Consider the following 19,798-nt stretch of genomic DNA (forward strand, 5'->3'; position numbering starts at 1 on the left):
GCACAGAATTCCATCGTCTGATTCAATGCTAGGTTAAACCAAACCTCTTTTTTAGGTGTGGTTACAATCCCTGCCTCATTCTCATTTGCGGGCATCTTCATGTTTACATCAGCAAGCAACTTAGGGCCGTTACACAAAATGAGTTTATGGGGTTCTGTATTTTTATCATTGTAGGTGCCATTAGCAATTAGTCATTTATTATCAGAGGCCCCCGATCGCTTGTGCGACTTTCTGCCCCTTCATTTGATGACAGTTTTTGTACTGTAGAGAGCTTCCCTATCTGTTCAGACAACATTTTTACTTGGTCCTCAAGACATTGTAATCTATCCATTTCTCTAGAATCTTCTCTTTGTGGCCTAGACTGGTATTGGTTATTTTCACCCTGGTTAAATCTGTTCTGGTTTCTCTCAGGAGACCAATTTCTATTTGGATTGTTTCTGAACTCTTGATTCATGGAAGTGGGGAACATGGTGTGCTCATTCTTTGGTTATGATCCATTGGTGGTGGTGATTGATTATAGTAGCGCGGGGCATAGTCCATATTTTGTCTTTCATTTTGTGAGAACTGTCCCCTATGCTGGTTTCCATTTTCAATGAACCTATCCACATATCGTGGTCTGTCCTGGTTGCCCTACACCATAGTATTGGAGTCAAATCTGCTCTGTGACCCCAATGTCTGGTAGGGACTATTATTTTTTTGATCCTGATTTTGTCTCTGATTGTTGTTTCTGACTGACATATCAGGCCGGTATCCCACCAGGGGGCTGTCCCCCATGTACATAGGACCAATGTAACTCTCTCTATTACTTGGATCATGTGATTGAAACATCGGCCCCTGGGGTAGCAGCCTTTGTGATGCAACACTCTGATTGGATGCCACACTATTTCTGGTGGGAGCCTGGGCTGATTCAAGCGCCATTTTGGCAGACCTTATCTCCATTACTGATGCTGAGTAGTCTTTAGATTTAGATCTTGTTTTTTTACATTATCTCCCTTTCCACTCTGGCAATAGAGCACCTCATATAGTTTATTACCTTGGTCTACAATCCATTCAAGGGGTTTCTCACATAATATAATATCTTTTTGCAAACCATAGAAATAAGCAGTCTTAAATTTAACCCAGCTGTCATCGTGTATGCAGCTTTCTTTCTATCCTGCAATGACTGATATGGAGAAAAATGGTGTCTAACTTCCTTTTCAAATACTGCCCAGGACATGTTTTCCTGTTCATTCAAACCTCTGATAATACTCGTTGTGGCAGCATCAAGAGTTAAATGAAAGTATTGTCTATATTGTTCCTTGGGTATATATAAGGCTTTAAATATATCATACACTGCTTCTAGATATTCTTCTATACAGTACTCCCCTCCTTTCTTGAACGGTTTAATTAGGGCCTTAATTGATTTCATTATCTTGATAGGGCTACTTGATGCTATGTTTGGAGTGGTACTATTCCGTGGTTCAACCCTTTTTTCAGGTGTGGGGGATTGGTGGCAACTCCCAATGGGTGAGTCAAATCCCCCAAAGGCTTTGCAACCAGGCCCAGACACGGCACAGCCACCGGGACATTTTTTGCAGTATAGAAATGGAGTTAACCTCAATCCCATTGAATGTGGTGCCTTGTTGCTTGTCCTGAGACCTGAAATTGCATATCTGCTATTCCAAATCTTTGCACTTTTTAAGGAGCCGGTCTGCCTCCTTACCCAAATAAGTATTCTCATCACCCATTTTATTAATCACATCCTGCATCTGACTTATTTTCATTTGGTATTGATCAAATTCTTTGTCCCTTTTGTCTCTTTCATGAAACATTTTGGCAATTTCTTGCTCATGGCTTGGAGCTCACCTTCTTTCTCTAGATTCACTCTTTGTAAAGCTTGCATCTATAAGATGACCTCCTCTTTGTCTTGTCTAATGTGGCTTACCAACCCTTTTAGGTGTTTCAACTCTTGCTCACTGTCTTCAAATTGTTTTCTTCTTTGAGGCAATTGGGTATCAAATTCACTGCATTTTTATTGCATGTCTTTTTGACATAACTCTAGTTCTGCTTTTAACTTTTTCTCCTGTTCATTAGCTCCATCTAATTCGACTTTTAGTCGCTAATTAGTTTAGCATCATATTCTTGCATTTGCATTGACCTATTTAAAATGAACCATGTTTTGGCACAGAGCCGTATCAAACCGTCTTTCTCAGAATTTTTGTCACCAGCATTAAATAATCTCAGAAGACAGACCTCAACTATGCTTCAAAAATGCTGTCCATCGGTTCTTTCTGCACTTCCCCACACAAGCGGTCGTACCACTGTATGGCATTATCTGATGACCATGCCCCATGCGCATATAATTTTGTCTCTAGATATTTTACCAGCTCAGGAAATGTGGGTTCAATTTGAGACATACTGAACATTCAGTTTGTAGTGCTACACTAACCTCACAAAATTAGTTGCCTTTAATGCACAGATAGCAGTGTGGAACACACTTGCCACGCCCAGTAGTTACTTCACAGTCTGTTCCCACAGGGCCAATGCACCATATTATGCAGTAGATTTTGTCTTTGTGGCTAATTCCTGATTTGGTGGTAATTTAGTATTGTCGTATTTTGGTGGTATTTTGGCAGTAATTGGGCCTTACCGTTGGTGGTATTTCAGTATTACCCTATTTTTATAATAGCTCAGAACTATCTTATCCTGGTGGTAATTTTTAGTGGTATCTTATTTTTGAGGTATAGTGGTAATTTTATCTTCCATCATACAGCCCCATAATAAGACAAACCTTCCCTCTTTAGAATTATGACCCACCTTTGGCTAACAATAAAGAACCTTTGGACCTGGTACACTTTTAGGGAACCCAGTAAAATTATACAGAATGCAACTTATTGCATGTAGCTCAGGTTACTGACTTATTTACATCGGTAACCTGTGCGCCTTAGAGGGCACTGCTTTCTCTTCAGCATGCAAAGAAAGCCCATTCACACACACACACACACATCTATTTTACATGTACATATATTATTCCTTATTTCCGAAATGAAATGCACCTTTCTCGGTAACCAAAAGTGGTAAATGTTTTACCACCGTGGTGTAAACATAAAAATCTCCCAGAAATTCTTTACCCTTTGAAACAGTGACCCACAGACGCATGAAATGAGTCACACAAATAAATAGCCAGTCTTATTTTTGTAATTTCAAATTCTGTTATTATTTACCTTACATTCTGGATTACACAACAAAAAATATTAATCTGACATTACATGATATTACCATTACATGCTCTTACCAACAGTGGATACAGCTGTGTGCCCATAAAAGATAAGCTAATACAAACACATCACAACATGGAAAATATTTAGAATGTGGTGTGCACCTCTTTTTACCGAGTGCAGATATGCAGAGAAAAACAAAAAAAGCACTTGTATTTTCAAGCATAACTCACTACACTCTCTTCCAGTAAATACAATGCATTCCATACATTCTCATGCTCCTCATTTAAGACCTAACTCACCAGAGTATGCAATTTCTGAAACCCTTGCTGTCGGATCTTTTCTGGGCGAGCCCCACACAGTTCACAAACACAGCCTTTGGAATTTCATTCACTCCGACACCAGGATGACACTCTCTCTCTCTGCCCTGTCTTCAGGCTTTCTTCCAATTGCAGCCGCCGGACACACCATCCCACAGTGTGCTGACAGGAACCGAATTTCAGACTGACTTACTACACCCACCTTTTCAGCTGATTAAATTTCCTCTGCCTGTCCATCACAAATTAACTCAGCCTCCCCTGACATGGTTCTGACAACCTCCAGAACTGCCAACCACATTAGCCAATCACCTTACACAGGCATACATGAAACAAGTTATTTCCTGCAAGGAAATTGGAAGTTTTCACCCTGCACAAAGACAGCCCTTCTGTTTTTTTTGTAATGTGCATCTCCCATGGATAACACAAAATTAAATGAATTTCAAACTGTGTCTACCAAACTGCATTATAAAGTTAATTGGGACAGTTAATTAGTTACTGGGCTTATTAGTATGGTTAGTTGGTTATATATTTCCAATGCAGTTCCACACAGATAGAAATGCATTGAATGTGTATATATGCAAGTTTCTGCAGTTTAAAATGACTGCACATTCTGCTGGGTATTTTTGAAATAATCATCCCTTATTTGGCTTGAATGCTTTTAAAACAACACTCATTTTACTGGCTTGTTGCTGAGAAGAGCTGTCCCTTGCACCCATTTCGAAATAGCTGCTTCTAAACGCTGGCAGTAAAATGCCAATTTTTGCTTCCCTTTGAATCTGTACACATATGCTGTTATTTGCATGAATCAGCGCCCAACTATCCCTACAGGCCTAGACCAAATCTTGCCCCTGTAGGCCAAATTATCCCCCCATGATATCAATAGTGTTGAACGATATACACATGAATTACTACATGTTTCAACACGTTTTTTTAAACTGTAAACATATAAACTTTGATTGCTTCAACCAGAAAAAACAATAAACTTAACACAAAGTTCAAAGATTAGTACCATACTTCTTAGTAGTGTTTACACATAAAATAACACACATCTAGCACTCTATAATGCTTGCTCTATTATAACTGTTCAAAGTTCTACACTGATAACATCAAAATGATCATGCTTGTTTTCAAGATAAACTACATGTTCTGTTGTTGAATGCAGTTTGAGGCTTGCGGGATAAGGCAACCAATCCATGGAGTCACCGACTTTTGTGTGGATGACAATGTCACAACTCAATAGATTTGCTGTGGCCATGATATCGGCATCGGTTGCCCAGACTCTATCACAAGAGATGCCAGAGGTGTTTACATATTCATTCACAACTTGGTTCAAGTAGTCCTGTAGTTCTTTTGTCAATGCAGTTTTCATGTGATGTATGACTTTATCTATAAGAAGGGAGTCATTGTTTTCTGATCCTGTCAAGATATAGGTGATGGCCTGCAAGTAGCAGTTCCCATCACCTTTGGTTTTATTTATACGTCATGGTTGTCCAAGGTCCCTTGTTCTTCCAAAGTATATAGCATTCCCAAAAGTAAGGGCAAGAGTGGTGCTAAGATACTTTCTTCCTGAAATTGGTAGTGGTTTGAAGGTCTTGGTCTGCTTGTGTTTTTTTAAGATACAGATGTCATCATTGTCTGGTTGTTCGAGTGGTCTTTTGAATGTCTTTTTCTTTGGGCATTCCTCGGCAGAGTCACTGGGATAATCATCGGGGGACTGGGGTGGGGAGAGCTTCTGCATACTGGTAAATCTTAAGGTTGCTGTCGTTCTAGGTGTTGCTCAGTATCTTTTCGGTCTTATGGTTCTTAGGTTTAACTGATTGCTTGGTTAAGGATTCCACAATTTTGTAGGTTCCAATCCAGTGTGGTTCCATCTTTGAACCCATGCAATGAATATGGTGCAAATTCTTTGTCAGCGATCAAAGACACACTTCTGGTGTTCCTGAGCAGAGTGGCTATTGATACTGATGGTTGAACAGAGCTTGTCATGGATGGTTGTCAACATGAACAGAACATCAGTGGTGGCATCATTTGAGGGTTTGAGGTCTATGGAAAGCTTGGCCTTCCCTCCATACATCACCTCAAATGGTGTGCACTTGATTTGGCATTCACAGATGTGTGATACTCAAACAGAACACTGGGGATGAACCGGCCCCAGTTGTTTCCTTGGTCAATGCCAAGCTTACTAAGAGATTCTTTGAATATTCGATTGTCATGTTCCCGTTGACCATTTGTCTGTGGGTGGTAGGCAGATGAAATGCGTAGATCTGTTTGAAAATGCTCCATCAGGTTGTCGATTATTGAGTTCACATATCTCATCCCTGGTTGCTAATCAGAGTGTCCATACAGCTAAGGCAGCAAATAACAGATTACAAAAAATGTGCTACTGACTTGCCACTCTTGTCTGGAACAGCCAGCTGTTCCTTCAGTCCACTTGGAGAAGTGATCAGTGGCAGCAACTATATATTTATTGCCATTTGATGTTTTCTGAAGGGGACCAATCATATCAATCCCAACAAGGCTCCCTACTTTTCCAGGCACTGATGTACTTTGAGTGATGGAGCCTCTTTTCTGATTTTGGGATTAAAGACAAAACATTTTTAACAGTATTTGACATGTTGGTGAATGTCGTTTTTCATTCCTTTCCAGTAATAACGGTCAGAGATTTTGCCAAATGTCTTATCTCTGCCAAAATGACCACCCTAAAATTAAGTTGTGATGACAGGCCTTCAAGATAGTTGGCAGTCAGCTTTTCATGAGAACGTCCTTCTCCTCATGGTAAAGAATCCCTCCTTCTGCTTGATGTGGCTTAGCTGTTTGTCTGAACTGAGACTTGGCATTCACACATTTTTCTGGATGTAGATTGTAAATGTACTGTCATACTTTTGTTGTGCTGCAGTGTCGAATCTCACAAGTTGGTTATATGGTTGGTCTTCCATGGTTGAGAACTACATGTTAAATATTTTGAAACATAATTAATTTAATATACAAGTGGGTGTAATGAGACAACCTCTTAAGATCTTCTCTTACGTAATGCATACATTGTTAAACTGTATACATATGGTGTTCACAGACTCGTAGCTAAGTTAACCTCTGTTAAAGGGAAGAGGAAACTTCCTTAACTCTTCAATTACCTTTTATCAAACTGTGAACTTATGATTCCGTGACTTCCGACAACACTTCAATGGAATTGCACTCGTATTCGACTTCACTGCAACTTCACTTCTTTGTCGGATATCAGCAAGAGTTGGTTGTCGGCCTGGAGGTGTATGGTCTGGCCCAGTCTATTTTAAACCCCAGTTATACTTTGAACTAGGACACTTTATCCCCCGGGATATACTCTGGCCTGGGCTAAACTATACCCAAGTATATTATGGCCTAGGCTAGATTATACCTGGGTATATTATGGCCTAGGCTAGATTATACCTGGGTATATTATGGCAGGGGTTCAGATGGGGCATATTCTGGCCTGGAGGGGTATGATCTGGCCAGTCTTTTTTCCCCTGGGGTGTACTCTGGCCTGGGCAAAAGTATACTCAGGTTTAATCTGGCCAGGGTTTATTTTGGCTGATACACTTGGGTTCTGGCAGATTGTCCTTCCATCCCAAAACTGCTCAACTTTAGCAAAGAGTCCCAGTAAATGGGAAACTACAACACTCCCTTCTACACCCAATTTCAGTCATCCAACCTTATTATCCACAGGATCTTCCGCTGGGGAGCAGTAACTGGTATCCATCAGCTCTGGGAGTGGTTATTTCCATATGACACATTGTCCCCCATAAATAGCACTTTGGAGGTCCAGCCTCAGGTTTGGGCCAGCATTGGAGCAGGTCTGCTGCTGGGTTCAATTGCCTTGTATTGTTTTCCGATTATTCCTGTTGGATCTGTCACATTGCTTGGGCCCCTTCCACCCCGTCTTCCAGCGAGGGTGCTGATAGGGCCAGTTGGGTTCTAGTTAGATTCTATGAGACCTATCGTCTCCACATGAGCACAGTCCATAAAATACAAAGGATCATCATTCAACAGCAAATCATTTCGAAAGCATCATTCAAAAAACGTTTCCAAAATTGACTCATTCAAATAGCCAGCAATACGATTTTTCCCAAACCACCAATCATCACCCATTGATATTATACCAATGTATGATAACGCGCTGTTACAAGTGTTATAAAACAAGCTTTTGCAAAACCGAGAGCATTGTGTTCCAATTACAGAATATATAAAGCGTATATAATATTAGTATATACAGATATACTATTGTATAGCATTCTGCAGTCACCTCTACCGCAGGAAAAGCATATGGCATAAAATACGATTTTACATGCTGATCATTCATTACCGTTTATACTATTTAGTGCCACAGCCAGTAATACACAATATGAAGTGAAGTATGTCAGTTATATACATTCGAAAACCACTATTTACTAGGTCAAGGGGACAGCCTGTAGCCAACGTGTCTAACCATCGTTAGATCATACATCATCAAACGTCAAGAACTACCCACTAAGACAGTACTGATAAACACCAGACAATATGTCTTGTGTTGCCTTTTAAATAATTGCAATTCGCTGGTTACATCTAAATCCTAGTGTCATGAACTCTGTGGAGCATGCAGACATATGTAGGACAGTGGCTGTGACCAACAGAGAAATGTGAAAGAAAATAATCTGTGTCGATTTCATCCGATTCTGCACATCTGTGGCTTTAACCCCGTTTTGATCGTACTCATACTTGTTAGTGAAAGATGTATTGATTTTATTTCAGTGAGACAAAGCTGGTATGTGTGTTGTGCCATATATTGCATTTTCCAAAGGCCTGCTTCATTAATCTTACATAATTGATTCCGTTTACAGTTAGTTTCACAGTCAGGTTATTTGATGTGAAACCAGCATGGTATCTGGGGCATGAATACTGCAACAAAAGAGACTTGACATTTTACAGTACTGCTTTGTTTATGCTCCAATATGAAACTTCCATTTAGAGATAAAAAGATATTGCACTATTTATAGATAGGTTGGGTGTTCTGGAAAGGCATATTTATTTTCCCATCTGTACAGAACCTTCCACACAAATGTATGTAGCTCACTCTTACTTTCATTGAATGGGTTGACATAGTTCAATCAAGAAGGGAAACCGTCAGGTGTGTCACAGAAATACCTCACATATCCAAGCACCTGTAGGTAACTTTCTGCTCTCACTAAGGGCAAACAATTCATAAATGGATGGACACCACACGTGAACTAGGAATGACCTTGTTTTGTGTCCGTGGACCTCAGTAGCTAAAATGGCAGCAAGGAAAGAAAGAACCATAAAACAGTTTGAAAAACGCACTGAAACAAAAACGCTTTAGTTAAGAATATGCAAAAAAGGTTTGCAAACATGTTAGTCCGGTTTAAAAAAAGAACAAACTTGTATTTTGGAAATCTTTTATTGACCTAAATGATAAATAATCCGCTGAGATACACTTAGGACTGGGATGTTGACGTAATCACAGGCATGCATGGAAAGCAGTGTTGTGATTGCCTTATACAACAGACCGATTCATGGAATTAATGTGCGCCGAAAAAACGGCGCACGCGTGCGAAAACGTGCGATTCGCAGTGAAATAGCGAAAATCGCAGTGCAAGTGCGATTATCGCACAGAAAACATCGCACATCAATTCATGGAAGTCTGTGCACGCGCAAAATGTGGGATGTGCGCTGAAAAAGTGCGCGGCGCACGCTGGCGCACGCTGTTGCACAGGTCATCGAACGCCGTGCGATAAGGCCACAGCGAATTCGCACATGGCGCGGCGCACATAACAAAAGTAGGCGTAACACGGGGCGTCACACGCAGAATGGGGAACAACTCGTGAAAATGTGGGCGTCACAGGGGAAGTACAGGAGGCAAGTGCGCAGAACGCCCACACGCTCGCCTGCAACACGTATTCATGGAATCGAATAGGGAAAAACAGCGCACAGCCAAAGACGCGCACAGGCCCATACATGTCCGCCACACGAAAGCAGGCGGTAGCGTCCCTGCGCAGGAAAAAAATGTGCGCCAAAGTTCTACACACACGAGAAGGCCCACATGCGATCGGGCATGGGGGAGCGTGTGCGTGTATTCCAGAGGTGCGCGAGAAGTTTCACACGCGATCGGGCCTGGGGGAGCGTGTGCGTGTATTCCAGAGGTGCGCAAGAAGTTTCACACGCGATCCGGCCTGGGGGAGCGTGTGCGTTTATTTCAGAGGTGCGCAAGAAGTTTCACACGCGATCGGGCCTGGGGGAGCGTGTGCGTGTATTTCAGAGGTGCGCGAGAAGTTTCACATGCGATCGGGCCTGGGGGAGCGTGTGCGTGTATTCCAGAGGTGCGCGAGAAGTTTCACACGCGATCGGGCCTGGGGGAGCGCGTGCGTGTAGTCCAGAGGTGCGCGAGAAGTTTCACACGCGATCGGGCCTGGGGGAGCGTGTGCGTGTATTTCAGAGGTGCGCAAGAAGTTTCACACGCGATCAGGCCTGGGGGAGCATGTGCGTGTATTCCAGAGGTGCGCGAGAAGTTTCTCACACGCGATTGGCCTGGGCGTGTGTATTACAGGGGTGCGCGAGAAGTTCCACACGCGATTGTCCTGGGCGCGTGTATTCCAGGGGTGCGCGAGAAGTTCCACACGCGATTAGCCTGGGCGCATGTATTTCAGAGGTGCGCGAGAAGTTCCACGCGCGATTGGCCTGGGCGCATGTATTTCAGAGGTGCGCGAGAAGTTCCACAAGCGATTGGCCTGGGCGCGTGTATTTCAGGGGTGCGCGAGAAGTTTCACACGCGATTGGCCTGGGCGCGTGTATTTCAGAGGTGCGTGAGAAGTTCCACAAGCGATTGGCCTAGGCGCTTGTATTTCAGGGGTGCGCAAGAAGTTTCACACGCGATTGGCCTGGGCGCGTGTATTTCAGAGGTGCGCAAGAAGTTTCACACGCGATTGGCCTGGGCGCGTGTATTTCAGGGGCTTGCGGGTGTTTTTACACGCGATCGGGCCTGGGGGGGCGGGGTACGTGTATTTCAGTGTTCGCGTGTGGTTTTACACGCGATCGGGCCTGGGGGAGCAGGGTACCACTCACCGTCTGCCTTGCGTGTAGAAGAACATGTAGCCAACACCCACCCGCTGTGAAGTAATAGCGTGTGGACCCCAACGCCTGCAAAACACATGCACCGCACCCCACTAAAAGCAACGCCCGTGCGCGATACGTCACAGACACGCATACGCGCTAAGGGCCTTTGGTCCAATGGAATCGCGTATGCGTGCTGACGCGCTTGCGTGCTAAGGGCCTTTCCTCGATTCACACGCTGAAGTGCAGAATTTTCACGTGCCAAATCACTCCGTATCAAGCTGGCCACGCGTAAGCACACGGAAGACCACGCTCCTGCCCAAAAGGCTGAATTACTGCCCCCCAGATCCCCGAGCAGCCTCCCACGAGCCATCTGCTGCTGCCTGCCTGCCTGCTGCCACCGTGCCCTGCCATTTGGTGCCTGCACATCAGCCATCTGCAGGGGTCCAGTTGCTGTGTCCACCCCTGCTGGAACAGAACACTCCCGACTGGGATACCATCGCTCCACAGCCCAGCCCCAGGACCCAGTTGCCCACCCACGCCTGCCTCGGGGGTCGCCATTTCGGGGCAAACACCATCCGAGACCACTGGCAACCTCCAGCCAGAGGGGCATAGGGCCACCAGCTTCAGTCAGAAGGAAGTTGGTGTCCTGGTGGAGCTTGTCCTGGGGCATTATGATGCCCTCTTCGGATCACCACACGCCGACAAGGAAGGATGGGACAGGATCTGGGACGACTTTGTGGTAGCCATCAACGTGGAGGGGGTGGCAACCCGCAACATCAAGCAAGTCAAGAAGCGCTGGGAGGACTTCAGGTCCAGGACCCTCATAAAGGCCCGGCACCTCGTGGATGGGGGCCGGGGCAGCATGAGTACCATCCAGCTGAGGGTCCTGGAACGCGTACGCCCAGCGCTCCATGCCCAGATCCTTGAGAGGCAGACCCGTCTGGAGTCGAGCGGTAAGTGGCCAAGCATTGCTGTGTGAGACAGGGCATGTTGCAGCGTGCTGGTTGTCTGATACTGGCCTGTATGTGTGACATAGGCCATGTATGCGTGTGTGTGTGCAGGGACATCATGGTCATGCATGTGAGACCAGTAATGTGTGAAGCACACGGTTGGTGTATGTGTTTAAATGTAACATGGCGAGCCCTATGCGGAATCGACACATGAGAGCATGCCAGTCTCTGTTCCTGGACATGGGTGTGGGTGAGGGATGGGTGCTGATGCCATGTACATGTATGGTGTCCATGTCTGTGTTTCTGACCTGCGTGTCTGTGACTTGTGGATGCCATGGATGCATGACACATGTCTGTGACAATGTTCAGATTCACTGATGCAGCCTAGTTATCCTTGCATCCACTGTGTCTGGGGAGTACAAGTCCAGATGGATGAAAGTACGTTGAAGTGTGTTTATGTGATAGGCATGACCCATGATGCATGTGAGTCCAAAAACAACATTGTATGCTTCAAGAGTCCCTTGGACATGTTTGCTTATGTTCATAGCATGCGCCATGCTTGTTACTGCATGTGTTTTGCCTGCACTGACCCATGTGTTGTGGAGGGACATGATGGAAGTGATCTTTGACAGTGCCACTCATCTGCTATTGCTTCCTGTCTAGGGGACCATTGTACAGTACCCTGATGCTTGTGTTCTATGTCTCCCTCTACACAGCGCAAAGTGAAGAATAGGGTGGAGACGGCGCTGTGGAGCGAAGCAGCGGGATGCCCCCACGGCTGCAGCGGAAGGGGTGGGTGAGCCCCCACAGGGGCTTGCAACGGCGGAAGACGGTGTGGAGCCATCCAGGTTGGTGGTTTCCACAGAGGAGGAGGAGGCCGCTACTGAGCCGCACATGGGGCCTTGTGGGGGCATCCCTGCTGGTGCAAGTGGTGCAGTCCAGGGGCAGGGGCAGGAGGCAGCACAGGTCGTCGTGGAGGTGCCTGTGCATGTCACTGTCCCTGACACTGTGACTGCACCACCATGCACCAGCAGGGATGCCCCGTCCCAGGCTCGTCCGCAGGTAGGGGGGATGTCCATGTCATCTGACTCCCCTCCACCTGCGGACGAGGGGACCTCTGGCCGTATGGAGAAGGTCCTGATTGGTGTCGCGTTGCACACGGCTGTCATTCGTGATGAGGTGCGTGCTACCCGGGGGAGCACGCACGTCATCACGAAGAGCACCGTGCCAACGTGGCCCAGTTGGGAGCGGTCATGGTCGGGAGTCTCGTACATGTGTCGGGCACTCTGGCGACCCTCTCCTCCTCTGTGGAGGCTATGTGCCAGTCGCACTCCATGCTGTCTTCCGGCCCAGATCCCATCCCCGCCACAGTCGGGAGTCGGAGGTCCAGGAGGGGTGGACACACCAGCAACTGGACCCCAGCAGATGGAGGATGTGACGGCATCATCGGGCAGGGCACGTGCACGACGGCGTCAGTGGTTTCCATCAGCCTGGAAGCCGTCGTGCTGGCACAGGCAGTTGCGTCGGAGGCAGCGGCAGGCTCGACGTGGGAGGCATCATGGCTCGGGGCCATCAACCTCAGGGGTGCAGGCATTGGCCGGAGGGCAGGAGAACCCTGGAATGGGAGTGGCTTCCGTGTGGGAGCGGTTGGGCCAGCAGATAGGTGCGGAGCAGCAGCGGGCAGAGGAGGAACGGCTCACAATGGTCAGGGCGGAGAACTCCATGCAGAGGGCGCTGAGGCGGGCTGAGTGCCTCGAGGGTCTTCGCAGGGAGTTGGAGCTGGACACTGCATTACCCCTGCGGGACCTCAGGGCCAGGAAACATGCCCGCCTCCAAGCCATTGAACAGGAGTTCGATGATGCCTTGGCCCATGACAACAACCAGTGAGCCGTCTGACTAGCCCGCTGCCCTTGTAAATAGTTATGTAGTTAGTGTTAGGTTTCCTTTTTTATTTATTTTGGACCTTTTGGACAATGGGCCACATTTTTGTATATAGTTTTATTTTATTAGGTAGTATTTTTATGTAGGTTTCATTTCTTCAGTTGGGATCATGGACCCTGGTTTGTTTATCTGTATATAGTTCACGGTTGGATTATTTTTTTTGGATTTACCCATGGAGCAATGGTTTTCGGTTTTGTTTTTACCTTGGATTTACTTTCTTTAACTGTGACTTTGGACACCTTTCCTTTGGATTATGATTTGTCGTTTTTCATTATTTTATGGACATGCTGCTTTTGGTTTTTGATTCCCATTGTCATTTGTTTATTTTTAATTCCATTTATGCTGTTTTTAATACATTTTTTTCATCAAACTTCAATGTGTAGTATCATCTCATTGGTATCATGCATATCCTGATATGGGTTTTGAGATTCACTGGCACCCATTGGGTGTATGCGAGGGCCATGTGTTCATTTCCAAACTTTCTATTGGGGTTCTATCATGTCATTGCCATTTCTAAGTGGGTGGATGCAATACTCGAGTGGGTGTTTTGCATTTGGAGGCTGACCATAAGGGCCAGGGATCTAGATTGTGATGACATGTTGGCTGGGGGATATGTGTGGGGGTCTGCTGGCAGGTGCCCCGCAATGCTGGGGGGTGGGGGTGCAGGGGGACATGAGTGGGACATGAGTGGGGGCCTGCTGGCAGGTGCCCCGCAATACTGGGGGGTGGAGGTGCAGGGGGACATGAGTGGGGGCCTGCTGGCAGGTGCCCCGCAATGCTGGGGGTTGGGGGTGCAGGGGGACATGAGTGGGATATGAGTGGGGGCCTGCTGGCAGGTGCCCCGCAATGCTGGGGGTGGGGGTGCAAGGGGACATGAGTTGGTGATCAGTAATGCAAGGAGCCCCCTTTGCTGGGGGGCATGCCCATGTTGGGTGGGCTGCCTGCGGGACATGACCAGGGATGCAGGGTAGTCCCCTGTGGTGTGGGCTGCCTGCAGGGGCCGTGGAGGGTGTACAGGGGACACCTGGGAGGACCCACACTGCCAAATCACATGTAGGACTCCCCGACACCCCTGAAATACACGTACCCTGCTGAAATCGCGTGTGAAAATACTCGCGCACCCATGAAATACACGTACCCTGCTGAAATTGCATGTGGAACTTCTCGCGCACCTCTGAAATACACGCACACGCTCCCCCAGGCCCGATCGCGTGTGGAACTTCTCGTGCACCCCTGAAATACACGCGCCCAGGCCAATCGCGTGTGGAACTTCTTGCGCACCTCTGAAATACACGCGCCCAGGCCAATCGCGAGTGGAACTTCTTGCGCACCTCTGAAATACACGCGCCGAGGCCAATCGCGTGTGTGACTTCTCGCGCACCCCTGAAATACACGCACACGCTCCCCCAGGCCCGATCGCATGTGGAACTTCTCGCGCACCTCTGAAATACACGTGCCCAGGCCAATCGCGTGTGGAACTTCTCGCGCACCCCTGAAATACACATACACGCTCCCCCAGGCCCGATCGCGTGTGGACCTTGTCGCGCACCTCTCAAATGCATGCGCCCAGGCCAATCGCATGTGGAACTTCTCGCGTACCTCTGGAATACACGCACACGCTCCCCCAGGCCCGATTGCGTGTGGAACTTCTCGCGCACCCCTGAAATACATGCGCACAGGCCAATCGCGTGTGAAACTTCTCGCGCACCTCTGGAATACACGCGCCCAGGCCAATCGCGTGTGGAACTTCTCCCGCACCTCTGAAATACACGCGCCCAGGCCAATCGCGTGTGGAACGTCTCGCGCACCCCTGAAATACACGCACACGCTCCCCCAGGCCCGATCGTGTGTGGAATTTCTCGCGCACCCCTGAATTACACGCGTCGAGGCCAATCACGTGTGGAACTTCTCGCGCACCCCTGAAATACACGCTCACGCTCCCCCAGGCCATATCGCGTGTGAGACTTCTCGCGCACGCGTGTTCCCGAAACCCGTAATACACGTTCCCCGCTTTGTGTTTGCTGTTTGCCATTCCGGTAAACTGGTACAGGGTTGGCGCAGCCCTTTGCGATGGTTTTGCGATCTTGATGGCTTTTCCTTGCGCGAGGGCGTTCTTGGGGGCGTAACTGGCGCTGCTGCAGGGTCGCTGCACCACTCTGCGCCACGTCTGCTTTTAGAGGCGAGAATCCATGAATACGCTGTGCGCGGAAATTGATTTTATCGCACGCGACACTTTTGTGAGGATTTCCATGAATCGGCATGATAATTCTATGCAGAGCTGTTAGATTGCAAATGTTGCTATTGTACTGCTTATAAGATGCTTGCATTTACTTAGTTAAAAGAGTTCAGGCTTTAATGCATTTACAAATATGCTAAAAATGCTTTCAACGGCTTGTGAATGTGCAAATGTCTTGAAGTGGAGGGTACAAGTGTTATAATGAATTATTATATATATATTTTTATTAAATTGTTATGGCTGAACATTTCAACCTATCAAAACATATAAATAATATTACCAAATTACATGTAACACAATGTACAGATATGAATTAAAAAGAAAAATAATTTAAACACACATTTAAGAAATTCATCAATTTCAAATCAACAAGTAAAGAAATATTCCAGAATGCAGCACTCCCTCTAATTATTCCGGATCAGTTAATATAAGCTTTATAGACAACAACACCTTTGCAACTGCTAAAATCATGGAAATGTGCTGGCTGTTAAAAATCCTCTCCCTCTCATGATTTTTAATGATGATAATTCTAACTCGAAACCAATGATCTGTATCGGTAGGCCTGGTGTGAGAGACACAACCTCCTTCCATAACAAACCTTCCAATCTGTTGCAGTCCGGCATACATTCAACCATTTTTGTCTACGCCCATAGATGAACGTGGGGAGCACCTTTTGTTTGCAAAAGGTGATAGTGGGGAATGTTGGGCCGAGTGTGGGCCAATGTTTCATTTTGCTAAAAACTTTTACCAGTGTTTGTGTGCCGGTACGCTGCAGGCTGTATCTGCTTCTGCTACGCCACATTTCCATGTTTCCAAGGACGTTTCCAAGATGATGAGCTGCAGCAACAAAACACTTGCTTATATCGGAGCCTGACCATAGTGTTGGGCCGAGTGTTCGGCCGTAGGTTTGCTCTATGTGCATAACTACGACTTACTGTGAGCCCTGCTTCGCGACAGCCTCTGACGGATGGACCTTCATCTCCATATTCGAGCCGGTGAACTACAGTGAAGGGTAAGTGGCTGGATAAAAGCCGTCGCTGCTTACCAGTTTAAAACTGCCAGGAGACTGCAGGTCGGGAGGGAGTCCCCCTTGATCCTGGACTTTATAGACCCCATCCTTACACCGGGATCCGAAGTGATTAACTTTGCCGTACACCAACAAATTAAATAGCGTGTACAGGAGGAGTCCCTAGGAGCCCCTAGGAAAGTAGGAGTCGGATCTAATTGACATAATTGGTTTCAACTATCCTGAATTATGCTTAGCCGACTCTAGCAACCTGTGGTGCATTAACCCCGTAGTGCAATTAAATTAAAAATGTCTCAAATCTGCACCAGCGCTCTACACGTAAGGGAGATGTGCGGCAGGAAGTGGAGTCAACGGACAAATATATGGAAAGAGAAGGGGAAACCTCAACAGACACAGATTATTTAAGGGCAGGGGTTCCTGAATCAACCAAGTACTTGTCTGGTCAATCAGGACTGCCTGGGGAGAAGGGAGGGGTACTGAGCCCAATGGCAGGCCAAATATCATGGCATTTGACATCAGGGTAGAGATTGTTTCTACCACAATCTCTCCGGAGAACACTCTACAAATGGCCACAAGTGCTGTCTCTCCTAAAAAGAGTGTCGGCTCTAGCCCCAGGAAAGAACCTATCCCAACGAACATCTGCTTTACGAATTTGACCACGTCCCACATGGAAACTCTGTCTCACCATCTACACCTTTAGCTGGGGAAGGATAAAGGATAGCTGACCTGGGGAGTCCCTCAGATGAGCTGTGTTTGTGTTTTTCAGGGGCCTCTTCCCAGAAAGTCTCCAAATTCGGAAGATGAAACACCAGTTCTGATACACCAGTAAAGAACTCAGCCATATCCAAAGGTAGATGGGCTTGGAAACCGGCTATGTTAACATCTGAAATGCTAGCTTCAAGGTAAAGATTTTTTTTTTTCCGGAAACTCCAGCGGGTGAATAGCTCCAACATGGAGAAAGCTTGGGAAGAGTTTGTGAATCTCCCTTCAGGTCAAGAAAAACTGCACAGTCCCAAGACACAGAGAACAGGAAAGTTCCTTGGCTTCCATGGACAGAACAGAGAAAAATAGAAAGTCTGGCATGATAAATAAGACACAATCCGAAGTTTGTGAAGACGGGTGCCCCTGTAAAAACAAATTGAAGGTGGATTCTCAAAAAAAAACAAGCGGGACCCAGAAGCGGGAATCAAGTACAGACTAAGAGTTATAAGCTGAGTCGCTTGATGATCAAATAAGGGAACAGTCGACTTTAATTGCCATGCTCCACTCTAAACTGATATTTATTGAAGACTTTGTGACAGCTATTAAAATAAATCTTAAGAAAAATATTGAAGAGATTACAAATATCCTGCATAGGATAAAAGACCCCATCATACTCAAAAGAAATAAGCGAAGACCGCAAGCCACAAAGCCTAATCAAACATATATGAACTTGCACGAGGCATCAGTAGAAGTAACTAATAACTTAACAGCTGAGTCTGAGTCCTCGATCCAGAGGCCTGTGAACCACAATGACAGGAGAAGGAGAATAGTACCATGGGGTACGATAATGACTCAGATAATGGCCCTCTAAGCAAAAAGAAGTGCGGCATCTTTACAAAATTAAGAGAGGTGGGCCAAAAACTAAAATCCCTGAATACCAAAAGACAACTTCTGAAAGCATCTTTGCTGAAAGAAAAGAAACAGCAATATCCCAAGCTGCATCTGATTCATTGAAAAAGAGAAATCAGAAAAGCTTACACTTTGTCAAAAGATCAGGACAAGTGGGCCGAGAGATTACATCAAGGACGGTGGAAAGAGGTCCTCCACGATCAGATGTGATGGTTAATGAAGAGCTGCAGGGTAGCGAAACGGTGAAAGCTCCAATCAACAAAAAGGATGTAGAGAACAAAATGAATGAGGAAGATCAAAGTGAAATACTCATTAACTTGTCGACGTACACAATTTCAGAAGAAGATTCAACCACTGACATGGAAAGAAGAGCTGGATCGCAAGAGGGGGGAAATTTCCAACACAAGGGTTCTTCATCTGGAGATGAGGACTTATACAACAAGAGTTTGTCCATACGATCTTCTTCGCACAGACAAATCTCTATCGTGGAATAGTGCAAATCGGACAGAGTCGCAAAGCAAGGTCTTACAATTAGACTGAGAATTCAGGAAAGAAGCCCTGTGAAGAAACAAGCTGAAGCTACACCTGTGGAGAAAATAGTGTCATTTAAAGCATCAAAGGAGCTGAAATGTAGTCAGCTGAACAATTGTCTGCAGAAACGGGCTGATAAAAGGTACCAAGCGCAAACATACTCTGATACGGATGACGATGAAGTGCCTATTAAATGTATACCTTTGAAACTAAAAAGGTGTACAAAAAAGTACATTTTTAACAATGGATGAAAAAAGAGAGATGATACATAAGCATTCAAAGATAAGCAGAACAGCTGATGTAACTGCCCACCAAGACGAAAGACTGGTTTGCAACAGTCGTCTCCCTGGCTCCAGAAATAAAGCCACTAACACTTATCGTCACCCGAGAAAGGGCAATTACTGGGTCCGACGGGCTGGAATACCTTGGTAATTGCCCATTTGCAGAGGTAGCCTGCCTGTATTACAGACATAGCTACCTCCAAACTTGTAATGAGGCCCAGATACTATGACGTCTAGGGTAGCGACCTGCTAATAACGGTGAAAAACAACAGAAGCAATAGTGCTTCTCCATGAAGGAAAGTATATGGGAAAAAGATTATTCCAGAGGAATCCCAGTCATGGTTGGCGGGGTCCCTATTTGACTACATCAAATAGGGATTTACATTTGAAAATGTAAAGGATCTTAAGATCAAGGAATCTGATATAAGCGACCATGATATCTTGACCGTGTGCATCTGTAAATGGCCGCAATGTAATTTTATTGAGGACACACTTCACATATATGTTGAGCAAGGACGTAACAGAATTAAAATCAACTATGGAGCCAAGGAAAAGGCTCTGGTAAATCTAAACCTAGAGACATACAGGGCTACGAACATTGGAACCTCAAAGGGTAGCTTTAAGAAA

Source organism: Ambystoma mexicanum, chromosome 5q, assembly GCF_040938575.1.
Source record: "Ambystoma mexicanum isolate Mex_15411 chromosome 5q, UKY_AmexF1_1, whole genome shotgun sequence".
NCBI classification, from domain to species: Eukaryota; Metazoa; Chordata; class Amphibia; order Caudata; family Ambystomatidae; genus Ambystoma; species Ambystoma mexicanum.